The sequence below is a fragment of the Heptranchias perlo genome, chromosome 21 (genome assembly GCF_035084215.1).
Source record: "Heptranchias perlo isolate sHepPer1 chromosome 21, sHepPer1.hap1, whole genome shotgun sequence".
In the NCBI taxonomy this organism is placed as follows: domain Eukaryota; kingdom Metazoa; phylum Chordata; class Chondrichthyes; order Hexanchiformes; family Hexanchidae; genus Heptranchias; species Heptranchias perlo.
Window position 1 is genome coordinate 43,775,877 of NC_090345.1, and position 15,920 is coordinate 43,791,796.

Sequence of the window (15,920 nt, forward strand, 5' to 3'; positions counted from 1 at the left end):
TACACGTGGAGACAAAGCCAATATAAGAGTAGGTGATTACTACACAATGATGCAGTAACGTCACGTATGATTTGTAATTGACACTTGTGACGGCGTTACTACTGCATCGCCGATTTAAACATTATGAAATTCAAAAACAAAAACAGAAAATTCAGGAAACAATCATCAAGTCAGTTAGCATCTGCACAGAAATGAAAAATGTGGGCGTTTTAGATATAGCCCTTCATCAGAACTGGAAGGTATTACAGATGAGCAGCTTAGAAGAAGGAACAGAGTGAGGGAAAGGAGGAAAATACATACACAAGAACAAGAATGAGCTATAAAGTGATTGGGTGAACAGGAGATGATTAACTGGCAGAAGCGATAATAGACAAAAGGGGGCAAGAGAGGAATTAGAGAAATATAAACATATGAGACCCAGAGAATGTGTGAATAGTTGATGCAGGTTTGCCAAGTTGGAGAGCAGGAGCAGGAAAACCTGGCAGAGCGAAGCAGGCTCCCGTTGCCCAGGGAGATACGAAGGTTACCTCCACATTCTCACTTCTGCTGAAAACTGCTGTGGACATCTATCTAAAGACAGGCATTGAACAAGTCGATCCATCAGCTGGAAGTTACTTTGAGGGCGTGTTTTCAAAGTGAATACTGATACTTTCAAAAGCTTACTTCTTTACAAATATTAAAACAAATAATTTACGGTATCACTAGTTCTGTTCTAACCTACCCTATATGACGCTCCCTCGTCGATAGAGGAAGTGTAAAGAAGTGTTTGAGGATGTCGTAGCAAGGCCATGTACTACAGTGATTGATTCCAACTCTATTTCTTATTGGCTATTGTGAAGCAGTTAGAGTTGTTTCAGTTAGTTACAGAATCCCTTCTATAGTCTTCTCTCCATAGGTAAGGGACAGAATACAGTATCCAACAAGAATATGTTTCCCACTGATAACATTGAGCTCACAACGAGGTCCATGTCCCCTTGCACGATAATGTATCGAACAGTCAGCCCCATTATCTGAGTCGTTTCAAAATCCGCATAAGTTACCACTGCCATATGCTGCATCAAGCCAGGAACCAGAAAGTGCTTTTGGCCATTTTTATTCTACAAAAACCCAGGCATTTCGCAAAACTGCTGTTCTTTAGATAGTCTCTCAATCTCCTGATAGCTCAAATTACATCTGGATGAAATAATGAAGGTAACTATGAGGACACAAAGAAGGACTCCCTTCTCACCTCCCAATATCACAAGAAGTCGCTACAAAGTTAAAATAAGTCATTGTCACCATCGCCAATCAAGACCTATGCTGTGTAGGAGTTGGAGTAACTCCTTTGGCTGCTGAAAATACCAATCAAACAACTTGGCTAAATTGACTATGAACTTTACTTCTTTAAAGCCTTTCCTTTTATTAGTTTGGTTGTACATATGGACACAGCACTTGCTCCCCCCTCCCCGATCTTCCGCACAAGTCAGTGTTTATGGACAGACCTGGTTTTATAGAGATTAAGAGTTGGTGAGAGTATGAAAGACTTGCAATTTATATAGCGCCTTTCATGTCCTCCTCAGGACGTCCCAAAGCGCTTTACAGCCAATGAAGTACTTTTGAACTGTAGTCACTGCTGTAATGTAGGGAATGTGGCAGCCAATTTGTGCACAGCAAGCTCCCACAAACAGCAAATCATCTACATGTTGCTCCCTCGGTGACAGCATTTAAAAACATGTCAGGTTCCACATGTACACTGACGACACCCAGCTCTACCTCACCACCACCTCTCTCGACCCCTCCAATGCCTCTGATTTGTCACGCTGCTTGTCTGACATCCATTACTGAATAAGCAGAAATCTCCTCCAATTAAATATTGTGAAAACTGAACCCATAGTCTTTGTTCCGTAGCCACCGACTCCATCCCTCACCCTGACCACTGTCTGAGGCTGAACCAGATTGTTCACTACCTTGGCATCCTATTGGACCCTGAGTTGAGCTACAGTCCCCATATCTGCTCCATCATCAAGACAGGTTATTTCCACCTCTGTAAAATCAACTGTCTCTGCCCTGCCTCAGCATATGTACTACTCAAACCCACGTCGATGCCTTTGTTACCTCCAGACTTGACTATTCTAATGGTCTCCTGGCCGGCCTTCCACCTTGGTCCCTCAGTAAACTTGAGCTCGTCCAAAACCCTGCTGCCTGCATCTTGACTCGAACCAAATCCCATTAACCCATTATCCCATTTGCTCGCTGACCTCGATTTAAAAATCCTCAGCATTATTTTCAAATCCTTCCATGGCCTCTCCCCTCCCTATCTCCGTAACCTTTTCCAGCCCTACAACCCAACGAGATCTCTGCATTCCTCCAATTCTGGCCTCTTATGCATCCTCGATTTTCATTGCTCCATCATTCCAGCTGCCGAGGTCCTAAGCTCTGGAATTCTCTCCCTTTACCTCTCCGCCTCTCTCTCCTCTTTTAATGCACTCCTTAAAACCTACCTCTTTGACCAAGCTTTTGGTCGCCTGGCCTAATATCTCTTCATGTGGCTCACTGTTAAATTTTGTTTGATGACACTCCTGTGAAGCGCCTCAGGACATTTTACTACATTAAAGGCGCTATATAAATGCAAGTTGTTGTTGTAATCTTTTTTTTATATAGTGATGTTGGTTGAGGGATAAATATTGGCTATGACCAGGGAGAACTCCCCTGCTCTTCTTCGAAATAGTGCTAAAGTATCTTTTACGTCCACCTGTGGGGACAGACGGAGCCTCGGTTTAGCATCTCATCCAGAAGACAGCACCTCTGACAGTGCAGCACTCCCTCAGTACCTCAGTGGAGTGTCAGCCTGGATTTTGTGCTCAAATCTCTGGAGTAGAACTTGAACTCACAATGTTCTGACTCAGAGGCGAGAGTGTGACTACTGAGCCACAGCTGGCACATTGAAGCAGTGTATGCTATGTAAGATGAAACCAAGCTTCTTGGAGACAGTTGTAGCAATGGAGGCGATGTGGGAATTGAGTTTGAGATTGGAGGCGACAGACAGGCAACCCGTTGTATCATGACCTTTCAGTGCTTGATACTGACACTGTGCAAAAAGTGGAAAATTTTTCATTATTTCACAATAACTTTTCTTATTTTGAAGAGCACAAAAAATGCAGCTCCCCTCTGCAAAAAGGGCCAAACAGAAATGGCAATTGTATGTACACTAGTGTATGTTTTGGTATACGGTAGTAATTTGGTCAACACCAATAATGACATCAAAGTACTACATGCTTACAAACAATCCTCCATTGCGAGGATTTAGCAGCTAACCTTTCATAATCTAATAAATACTATTGATCACTTTGATAAAGCTTGCCCATTTAACATGGACCTGGGTCTACATCTGACATAGAACCAAAATGATTAAAGACAGTTAGATCCACGCTACACTATATCACTACTTTTTGACAGGAAATATTACATGTATGATCAATGTAAGTACAATATAAATATTATAGACACAACATAAGATTTACAGGCTTTATAGGCAACAGTCACATTTATCTATAACACGATTACCCATGTCACACTGCAGCAGTGTCAGCGTACCTTTGCGGCAGTAGTGTGCTCTGCATCACACTAGGTACTTCTAATATTGTGCCATATGGCCCCATTTTACACACATTACTGAAAACTGCAGGAGACAACCTGTCATAGGAAGGAACATAGGAACAGGAGTAGGCCATTCAGCCTCCTCAAGCCTTTTCCGCAATTCAATTAGATCATGGCTGATCTGTATCTTAACCCCATTTATCCTGCTTGGTTCCATATCCCTTAATACCCTTACCTAACAAAAATCTATCAATCGCAGTTTTGAAATTTTCAATTGACCCCCAGCCTCAACAGCTTTTTGGGGAAGAGAATTCCAGATTTCCAATACCCTTTGTGTGAAGAAGAGCTTCCTGACATCACCCCTGAACACCCTAGCTGTAATTATAAAGTTATGTCCCCTTGTTTTGGACTCTCTCACCAGAGGAAATAGTTTCTCTCTATCTATCCTGTCCAATCCTATAATCATCTTAAACACCTCAATTAGATCACACTTTTATCTTCTATATTCAAGGGAATACAAGCCTAGTCTGTCCTCATAATTTAACCCTTGTAGCCCCGGTATCATTCTGGTGAATCTGCACTGCACCCCCTCCAAGGCCAATATATCCTTTCTGAGGTGCGGTACCCAGAACTGAAAGCAGTACTTCAGATGGGGTCTAACCAGAGCTTTATACAACTGTAGCATAACTTCCATCCCTTTGTGATAAAGGCTGACATTCTATTAGCTTTCTAAAATATTTTTTGTACCTGTCCACTCGTTTTGAGTGATTTCTGTGCATGGGCCCCTAAATCTCTCCGCTCTTCCACAGTTCCTAGCTTCTCAACATTTAGAAAATACACTGGTCTATTTTTTTTATTAAGGTTGCACAGTAATGATTCAATGAAGCTGACACAACCAATTCTTGTAAGCCTCCATCATGGTATGGTGCTAATGTAAATTGGGGTGTCAGTTACTTTTTAAATACAGAAAGGTGAGTGGGGCCAACCTTGTAGTTCTATAACACATAGACAGGGGCAGAGAAGATCATCATTGTGCTTTCCTTTTTGTTCCATTTCGTTAAAATCCATGTCAAGAGAACAAATTAAATGTATCGATGATTATATTCGCCTGGCTCAGCACCATGTTGGTGCCCTGGCTCAGCACCATGTTGGTGCCCTGGCTCAGCACCATGTTGGTGCCCTGGCTCAGCACCATGTTGGTGCCCTGGCTCAGCACCATGTTGGTGCCCTGGCTCAGCACCATGTTGGTGCCCTGGCTCAGCACCATGTTGGTGCCCTGGCTCTAGGCCACACGTGGTCCCTGCTCCAGAGAAGTGGATACCATTGTTTTCTGAACATACGGTATCACGTCTACCAGAACAGCACTCAAAAGATGAAAACTGCTTAGGTTCTAACAAATAACCATGTACTGTAGAGGTTTAATAATACTCCGCTAATGTCCAGCGTTTAGCAGAGAGTGCCAGAAGGTCACACGACTAGGAAGGGCCACTGTATCACTAATAATTAAATGCAGCATAAAACTTTACTTTCTGAAGTGTTATACTAAGATATTCACAATACTGTAGTCTATTCAGAATAAAATATTTTAAGGAATTGCTTATTAAATGCTCTTGCCCTCAGAAGAGTCCCAGTCCTTGACAGAGAATTGGATGCAATATGAAAAATATGTGTCTAAGGTAACTCTCACAAGACATTTCTAACAGTGCTAAATAGCCGATATGCCCAGTGTTGGAAACAAGAAAAGTGACTCCACCACAATTTTGTTATAAATGTTATTTCAAAAAGTCCTCCTCTTTCAATTCAAGCCCCTAAGTAAAGTTTTCAGTTTGGAATCTCTCCAGTGCATTCCCATTTTGAAGAGTTAAAGATGACTTGTATTCCTGCTACCATCTTCAGATTTGTTTTTGAGCTGTGCTGGTATCACGGGGTTAATTATACAAGCTAGTGCTCCTGGTACAGAGTCTTGCTTGACTGGAGGGTGGATGAAACAGTCGGGCGCAGAGGTCACTGCACTCGATCCGCAGCCCTCCCAGTTTCTTTTCCGGATATGATTTTCATTTCCACTTGCTGCCTGCTCTGGAATTCCATCCCGAAACCTCTCCGCCTCTCTACACCTCTCTCCTCCTTTAAGACGCTCCTTAAAACCCATATCACCTGTCCTAATATCTCCTTATGTGGCTCGGTGTCAAATTTTGTTTAATAATTGCTCCTGTGAAGCTCCTTGGGACGTTTTACTACATTGAAGGAGCTAAATTAATGCAAGTTGTTGTTGTTTTGTTGCTGCTTTACAAATAGGCGTTTGAGCCAATCAGGTGCACGTGTGAGTCACAGTTGGTGGATTAAGTGTGAGTCTGGTGCAGTCGTGGTGTTTTACTGATCTTGAACCTATGGTATGTTGTTGGTGCAGAGTTGAGGCTTTGATTGCTGATTTGAGGAGTGCTCGACGCTGATAAACTGGAAGCTTGAAATGAGAAAGTGTTCCATTCCCCCAGTGCTAACGTCCTTCGCTTTGATGAGTGCAAAAATTCACCAAAGATCGAAAATGATAGTTCATATTTTTCACTGCCTTTATGGAGTGAAACAGACAGCTTGATTTTTTGCACTGTTATTTGAATCACCAGAAGGACTGTAATTATAAAAGTGAGCTCATAGCTTTGAACCAACATTGGTTATACTGGGCAATACCTTTTCTGGTAATTCAAAAGAGTGTTGCTTAATTATACTACACACTGTTCGATCCAAGCACCACATGTCAAACACTTTATACATCTGCCCAGGCATATCCATGCAAAACCATTTCTTTGCAAAAATGCATGGACTGCACTTTTAACAAGTTTGCATTTTGATACAGTGGTTAATTTCACAGAAATAAAATTCAATTGATTAGAGAGTGAGAGTTACACACTTGAAACATTTGAATTTGATCTCTGGGTGTTGGCCTTTATGAGGAGACTTCTGTGTGGAACGTGTTTTGTAATGTGATTAAACACTGGATAGCAGGAGTGGCCATCTCAAGAGCCGCATGCAGTTTTTCTATCAGCAACATGAGGAACAGGAGCTGGCCATTCAGCCCCTCGGACCTGCTCCCCTACTCAATTGGATCACAGCTGATCTGTACCCAACTCCATTTTCCCACCGTAGCTCCATATCCCTTGATACCCAGACCTAATAAAAATCTATCGATCTCTGCCTTGAAAGCTCCAATTATCCCCCAGCATCCACAGCCTTTTGGGGAGAGAATTCCAAATTCCCACTCCCCTTTGCGTGAAAAAGTGCTTCCTGAGGTGTGTCGCCTTCCTCTCCAATCAAATTGCCTGTAATGTGGCTTCTCCCGTCTAGTTAGCTTCACCGGTGTTGGCAATGGCCCGCTGCCCACTCTTGCTGATTGGACGGCCACAATGAGTGGGCGGGGCACTGAAAGGCACGGCACCGAGAGAGGAGCAGTGGGCGAGCGGGGAGCACGGTCCAGCAACAAGCAAAACGGGTGATTCAGACTCACAGTGGAAGGGGCTTCTGTGGCGAGTGTTTTGGAGGGAAAAGGAAGTTTGTATTGGAATAATTTCAACCTGAATCAGAAGTGAAATGCAAAAAAAAACGAGCTCGTGGGAAGACAGGAGGGTGACACTGAGGAAAGAAACAGAATGTATGCTTGGCTCTGTCCCACTCAAGTGTTGAAATCGAAGTGTTCACTTACACAACATGGACTTTCCAGTCAGTTTGAAGGCCTCGGAGTAGGGTCTCCCTCCCTGGTGATGTTATTAAAGGGGATGTTCCTGATTGAGATCATGCTCCTGCTCCTTGCAAAGGAGCTAAACAGTCCAGAGAGTCACTCAATCCCAGAGCAGTGCTGTCCAATTGAAATCACTGACTCTTCACAAATGTTGCTACTGTTTTAGCCGCATGCACTAATTTTAGAAGATTTCGCCTTGCACACAATACAGGTAAATGTAGTTCACATGTGTATATTTAATTAACAAACATCTACCACCAGTGACCTTGGAAGTAAAGCACTCACAACAATCAAATAACACTCGCACACTCTGCTTTTCAAGTTACCAATTTAACAATTAACGCACATAAAGGTTAAAGTTCACATGCATACGCCGTGCAAATTTGAGTATTGAGATCACACGCCCAACGATGGTGTCTATTACACATTTTTTATTTACTTATCAGCATTGCAATTAGCCACATCTGGATTCCTGATTAGCCACATGTGGCTAGTGGCTAACGTATTGCACAACACTGTCTACAGGCTGGGAAATTAGCACTGGCAGCCTGCAGTGTAGTTCCCCAGAGCTGAGCAGCTCCAGAACAAACCTCAGGATTGAAATTATGCCCCCCTATCCCTAGGGTTGCCAACTCTGGTTGATATATTCCTGGAGGTTTCATCACATGACCTCCTGCCTCCAACTGCCCCCCCCCTCCCCCCCACCATTCTCCCGGCATTGGTCGTCCAACATATCCATCCTCACTGCACAACGCCTTCATACGCCAAACGGAAAGTGAAAAGTCTCTTCATTACCGAATTGGATGACTCTTGACTGTCGGTCAGTCTTTTTTCCCATCTCCAATATTTTTATAACTCAAACAGAAGCGTTCAAAGAAAATGATAAAAAAACCAATTTTTTTTTAATGCCCCGATGATTTTTCTCTTGGTTTGCTCACAGCAGCGTCCTGGAGTTTAATCTTTAATTCCTGGAGACTCCAGGCAAATCCTGCAGAGTTGACAACCTTACCTAACCACAACAAACACTTTTGGCAAAGGAGCTGCTCCTTGAATTGACATCCCTGAGCTGGATTATTGGATCCAATCGAGGGTCTAACATTTAAACTAACATCTTTCAAAAGAAAAAAATTAATCAAATAAGTTTAAGGTTGAGTTCCTTCTATAAAAAGTTATTTTCTTAGATTTTCTTTGCCATTATTGAGACTGCTTCAATTTCTAAAAGCCAATCATTTTCAAATTAAAATGTTGTTGTCACAACTCATTGAACAAATCAGAGATTACAGCAAGGATACCAATGAGCAAGCTACCGTACATGGGGAGACAGAGGATCTCCTTCACATACACAAGCTCTCCTCAGCTTTAAAAGGCCGGTCACCCTTGCCGTACATCCTCATATTTTCCAGTTTAACAATATTTAAACATTAGCACTGGACACTCTTTCTTCAGTATCCTCTTCCATAACCTCTGGACATCATCCTACGAGCTCACTTCTGCATCTCACGACGAAGAAAAGGGCAAGACATGAAGCTGGCTTTCAGCCCACAGTTCCAGAGTTATGAGCACAACAATGCTGTCAACAGGAAGTGGACAGGAGCCAGTGGTGAACTGCAGTGACCTGCATCTTGATTTAAATGCCAACCAGACTAGTCGGGTGTGAGAAAACAAACACCAGTTAAGAGGTTTTGGCAAGTTCCAATCCAACAGACCCAGAAATAGAATGGAACCCAATCACTTCTCTTTGTATAATCGGTGGGAAAAGGGCAGAAATTTGTTTTGAAACAATTGCGTCAAGACAATGATATCTATACACCCTTTGCTACAGTCTTCTGCCCTAAGGGACCCAAGGTACTAAAAAGGGGGGATTCTGCAATCAGAAAATTGGGGCTACAATGTTGTAGCCTTGTCTCCAACCGGCATCCCTCGGAGAACGCACTCCCCGCTGGGACCATGGGATCGCACAAAATCAATTCTTGTTCAGATGGATTACATTGAGGAGCACCAAACTCTACATCTTTGGAACGCCAAACACTACATCTTTGGAACTCCAGGGAAAATTAGCGTCAATCACAAGTTCGTAATAGTCCCTGGAACAACTGCTGTGAAATTTTTACACCAGAAATCTTTAGTCTCAATCTTCTGGTAGGGTAAGAAAAGAAAAAAGAACGACTTGCATTTATATAGCGCCTTTCACAACCTCAGGATGTGCCAAACTGCTTAACAGCCAATGAAATACTTGTGAAGTGTACTCACTGTTGAAATGTAGGAAACACGGCAGCCAATTTACGCACAGCAAGATCCCACAAATAGTGATCAGATAATGACCAGATAACCTGTCCTAGTGATGTTGGTTGAGGTATAAATATTGGCCAGGACACTGGGGTGAACACTGCTCTTCTTCGAATAGTGCCGTGGGATCTTTTACATCCACCTGAGAGGGCAGGCAGGGCCTCGGTTTAATGTCTCACCCAAAAGATGGCACCTCTGACAGTGCAGCACTCCCTCAGTACTGCACTGGAGTGTCAGATTGGATTACATTCTCAAGTCTCTGGAGTGGGACTCGAACTCAACCTTTTGGCTCAGCGGCCAGAGGGCAACCACTGAGCCACAATAAATCTACAGTGCTGGGAAGACTCCATTGGTAGCAACTGGTTGGGCTTTTCAAAGCAAAGTCCTATCATAGAATTGTCACTGAAGCCCAGTCTACTTGCCCAGTACATATCACCAGCCTTATTTCAAAATCAAGGTGATAAGAATGTAATGTTAAATAGTAAGAGAATGCATTAAATTATAGTGCAAACCTGATTTAAAAACTACATTGTTAGGAATCGTGAATGGGATGTAAAGTTTCTTAACGTCATGAAGCTTGATCAGTTTCTTGAAAATAACTATGTGAAACCATTTCATTTATATTATAAAGAACAAAACTGTGGCTGAGGCTCCGAGCATGGAACACAGTTTGAGTACGAGATAATGTTAAGACACTGATAGAGCTCCATGATATTAAGAAACTGATAAGAAACGTCAGTTTACGTTATACTATCTCATTGCTGCTTTACAACACTCTCCACACTATAGAAGTGTTGTCCAATGCAAATTGCTGACTCGCCACAGGTGCAGCAACACCGTTTTAGCCACATGCACTAATTTTAGTAGAAAACGTCTCACACACACTACAGGTAAACACACTTCACATGTGTATATTTACTTAACATTCACCATCATTCAGTAACCAAGGAAGTAAAACACTCAACGATCAAAAAGCACACGCTCTGCTTTTCGTCTTACCATTTTACCAACAAGTGCATAAAAAGGTTAAAGTTCACATACATACGCCGTGTGTATAAGAGTATTGAGGTCACATGTCCAATGACTGTTTCTATTACTCATTTTTTATTTACTAATCAGAAATGTAATTCATCACAACTGAATTCCCAATTAGCCACATGTGGCCAGGGGCTAACATATTGGACAACACTGCACCATAGGGATAATTGGTCGGAAACCTATTGCAGAATCTACCTAAATTTCCAATACACTTCTGCCATTATCCTAAATATGCACATCACAGAAATTTATCGAGACTAATTTTATCTCCACTCATTTGGGGCAACAAGAGAAGAAAACTGATAGGATCACACAGCGCTTTATATCCCATTCACATTTTCCAACAGTGTCGTTTTTAAATCAGGTTTGCACTACAATTTAAAGCATTCTCTTGCACCCATTGCAGAAGTGCACTTTACACTTTGGTCACCTTGATTTGACAACTAAAATATGATATACACGGCTGGAGCACAGAGCGCATCGTGAATGGAGTGGATCGTGAACCGCGTGGAAACTTGAGAATTTGGTGAGTGTTGGAATTAGGGAAATAGAGGGGGAAGGACAGTGAACAGAGAGGAGGAGCTCTGAGAGGCCAGGAATAAAAGAGTAGGTTAATCGGGGTAAGTAAACAGTAAGGAAATTAATAATAATCGAGTATCTAAAGGGAGCTTAGAAAAAAAAAGGTTTCTAAATATAATGGACTGGCAGCTGAGACCCATTGCCTGCCATTCCTGCGCCATGTGGGAACTTCAGGACGCTTCATGTATCCTGGAGGGCCACACGTGCAGGAAATGCCTCCAGTTGCTCGACCTTAAGCTGAGGGTTTCCGAGCTTGTGGGGCAGCTGGAGTCACTGCAGAGCATAAGGGAGGCTGAAGGTTTCCTGGATCATATGTTCCAGGAGGTGGTCACCCCACAGCCACAGAGAGTTCAGAATAACAAGTGGGTGGCCATCCGAAAGGGTAGGAAGAGGCAGGCAGTGCAGGAATCTTCTGGGTATGTGGCACTCTCAAACCAGTATTCAATACTAGTGAGGGTGACGACACCTCGAAGGAGTGCAGCCCTGAGCATGGCACCATGGGGCAAAGGACTGTGCAGGGGGGGCACAGTGAAGTGTAGAAATGCAGCAGTCATAGCAGATTCGATAGTTGGGGAACAGACATGTGTTTCTATGACCGCTGCCATGAGTCCCGCATGGTGTATTGCCTCCCTTGTGCCAGGGTAAAGGACATAAGGGAGAGGGTGCAGAACATTCTGCGGGGGGAAGGGGAACAGCCAGAAGTCGTGGTCCATGCGGGAACCAACGAAAGAAGAAAGGAAATGGATGTGGTCCTGCGATCAGAGTTTCAGGAGCTGGGGAGGAAGGTAAAAAGCAGGACCTCAAAAGTAGTAATCTCCAGATTACTGCCAGTGCCACGTGCGAGTGAGTACAGAAAAAGGAAAATAAGACAGGTTAATGTGTGGCTAGAGACATGGGGCTCAATTTTAGGGGGCAATTGTGGGTGTGTTGAGGGGGGGCTCCGAAAATTGCTGAAATCCTGTTCGGGTTCGGAAGCCGGCTCCAACCCACTGACTTCCGAGTTTCCCAAGGACCCACCTGTGTGCGCGCGGGCGACCCGAAAACGGAAGTCCCGCCGACAATTAAAGCCGGTGAGGTGACAGTTAAAGAGCCAAATGTACCTCATTGAGGTGCTTAAGGCACTTCACCTGTGACAGGGTAAGTGATTAGAAAGATTTTTTTTTAAACTTACCTGGGCGGCTTGCCCACCGCTTCTGATTCACACCTGATCAGGAAACAAGAAACTAAATAAAAAACCATAGATGGAAGTGAAAACACAGAATGAACCTACCTTTGCACCCTGCTCCGGAATGTCCCCCTCTTCACCCCTCCCGATCTTCCCCTCTACCACCCCCCCCGACTCCGATCTTCCTCTCTCCCCTCCCGATCTTCCATTCTCCCCCCGTATCATCCGCTCTCCCTCCCCTCCCCGGTCTTCCATTCCAGTGTCGGATGACGTCTCGCTCTCTCTCTTTCTCGCCCACCCCCCACCCCCACATTGCGGGTTCATGCGGGTTTGCTGTGCACACCTTCACCCCCAGCCCCCCACCCCCGCTGCCAACCCGCCACCATTGCAAAATCGACCCCATGGTGCAAGAGGGAGGGTTTCAGATTCTTGGGGCATTGGGATGAGTTCTGGGGCAGGAGAGACCTGTTCAAGACGGACGAGTTGAACCTCAACAGAGCTGGGACCAATGTCCTCACAGGGAGGTTCACTAGTGCTGTGGGGGAGGGTTTAAACTAATTTGGCAGGGGGAGGGCACCAGGATGTAGTATTAGAAAGGAGAAACAAGGTGCACAAAGGATTGGGAGAGACAGATAGCGCTAGAGCAAGAAATGGTACTGTATTAGGTGGGATCAGACTGAGACAGAACACGAGAAGGTCTAAGATAGGTTTACAGTGCATGTGTGTAAACGCACAAAGTGTGGTAAATAAGGTTGGTGAGCTGCAGGCGCAAATTGCCACATGGGAATATGATGTAGTGGTGATAACGGAGACCTGGCTCAAAAAAGGGCAGAATTGGGTATTAAACATTCCTGGATACTGGGTGTTCAGGAAAGATAGGGAAGGAAAAAAAGGAGGTGGGGGGGGAGGTAGCAGTATTATTCAGGAGAGCATTGCAGTGCTGGAAAGAGATGTCCTTGATGGGTCGAGGATAGAGTCTATTTAGAGTTAAGAAACAATAGAGGTGCTATTACACTATTGGATGTATTTGATAGGCCACCAACGAGTGGGAAGAATATAGAGGGAAATACAGAGAGGTGCAAGAACTATAGAGTAGTGATAATGGGGGACTTCAACTATCCTAATATAAACTGGGATAGTAATAGCGTAAAGGGCAAAGAGAGGGAAGAATTTCTGAAGTCTGTTCAGGAGAACTTTGTTGATCAGTATGTTTCCGGCCCAATGAGGAAGGAGGCATTGCTGGATCTAGTTCTAGGGAATCAAATGGAGCAAGTGTCAGTGGGGGAACATTTAGGGAACAGTGATTATAGTATAATAACGTTTCAATTAGTTATGGAAAAGGACAAGGAGCAATCTAGAGTAAAAATACTTAATTGGAGGAGGGCCAATTTCAGTGGGTTCAGAACGGATCTGGCCCGGGTAAATTGGAATCAAAGATTGGCAGGCAAAACTGTAATTGAACAATGGGTGGTCTTTAAAGAGGAGATGGTTCGGGTACAGTCTAGGCACATTCCCCAGAGGGGGAAAGTTAGGGCAACCAAAGCCAGAGCTCCCTGGATGATGAAAAAGATAAAGAGTAAGATGAAGCAGAAAAAGGGGATGTATGACAAATGTCAGGTTGATAATACAAGTGAGAACAGAGAAGAAGTGAAAAAGGAAATAAGAGGGGCAAAAAGAGAATACGAGAATAGACTGGTGGATAACATAAAAGGGAATCCAAAAGTCTTCTCTGGCATATAAATAGTAAGCGGGTAGTAACAGAAGGGGTGGGATCAATTACGGACCAAAAAGGAGATCTACGCATGGAGGCAGAGGGCATGGCTGAGGTACAAAATGAGTACTTTGCATCTGTCTTTACCAAGGAAGAAGATGCTGCCAAAGCCACAGTAAAAGAGGAGGTGGTTGAGATACTGGATGGGATAAAAATTGATAACGAGGAGGTACTCACTGTACTTAAAGTAGATAAGTCACACGGTCCGGATGTGATGCATTCTTGGCTGCTAAGGGAAGTAAGGGTTGAAATTTCAGGAGGTGTTGGCCATAATCTTCCAATCCTCCTTAGATACGGGGGGTGGTGCTGGAGGACTGGAGAATTGCAAATGTTACACCCTTGTTCAAAAAGGATGTAAGGATAAACCCAGCAACTACAGGCCAGTCAGTTTAACCTCAGTGGCAGGGACGCTTTTGGAAACTATAATCCAGGACAAAATTAATAGTCACTTGGACAAGTGTGGATTAATAAAGGAAAGCCAGCACAGAATTGTTAAAAACAAATCTTGTTTACCTAACTTGATTTGAGTTTTTTGACGAGGTAACAGAGGGTTGATGAGGGCAATGTGGTTAATGTTGTGTTTGTGGACTTTCAAAAGGCGTTTGATAAAGTGCCACATAATAGGCTTGTCAGCAAAATTGAAGCCCATGGAATAAAAGGGGCAGTGGCAGCATGGATACGAAATTGACTAAGTGACAGGAAACAGAGAGTAGTGGTGAACGGTTGTTTTTCGGACTGGAGGGAGGTGCACAGTGGTGATCCCCAGGGGTCGGTATTGGGACCACTGCTTTTTTTGATATATCTTTAGTGACTTGGACTTGGATGTACAGGGCACAATTTCAAAATTTGCAGATGACACAAAACTTGGAAGTGTAGTAAACAGTGAGGAGGATAGTGATAGACTTCAAGAGGACATAGACAGGCTGGTGGAATGGGTGGACACATGACAGATGAAATTTAACGCAGAGAAGTGATACATTTTGGCAGGAAGAACGAGGAGGGGTAATATAAACTAAATGGTACAATTCTAAAGGCAGTGCAGGAACAGAGAAACCTGGGGGTATATGAGCAGAAATCTTTGAAGGTGGGAGGACAGGTTGAGAAAGCAGTTAAAAAAGCATACGGGATTCTGGGCTTTATAAATAGAGGGATAGAGTACAAAAGCAAGGAAGTTATGTTGAACCTTTATAAAACACTGGTTGGGCCACAACTGGAGTATTGTGTCCAATTCTGGGCACCACACTTTAGGATGGATGTGAAAGCCTTAGAGAGGGTGCAGAAAAGATTTACTAGAGTACTAGAGTGGTTCCAGGGATGAGGGACTTCAGTTATGTGGATAGACTGGAGAAGCTGGGGTTGCTCTGCTTAGAGCAGAGAAAATTAAGAGATTTGATAGAGGTGTTCAAAATCATGAAGGGTTTAGATAAAGTAAATAAAGAGAAACTGTTCCCATTGGCAGAAGGGTCAAGAACCAGAAGACACAGATTTAAGGTGATTGGTGAAAGAGCCAAAGGTGACATGAAGAAAAACTTTTTTACGCAGTGAGAATGATCTGGAATGCGCTGCCTGAAAGGGTGGTGGAAGCAGATTCAATTGCGGCTTTCAAAAAGGAATTGGATAAATACTTGAAGGGATAAATTAGCAGGGCTACGGGGAAAGAGCGGGGGAATGGAACCAACTGGATTGCTCTAACAAAGAGCCAGCATGGGCTCGATGGGCCGAATGGCCTCCTACTGTGCTTTAACCATTCTATATGATATTAAAGACAAGCCCTA

At 43.7% G+C, this 15,920-nt stretch overlaps 1 protein-coding gene across 3 annotated transcripts in view; it reads right to left on the reverse strand.

Moving 5' to 3' along the window:
* ank3b (ankyrin 3b) overlaps positions 1–15,920 on the reverse strand; it is a 467,733-nt gene that overhangs the window by 203,376 nt on the left and 248,437 nt on the right. The gene's annotated exons all lie outside the window — the stretch shown is intronic.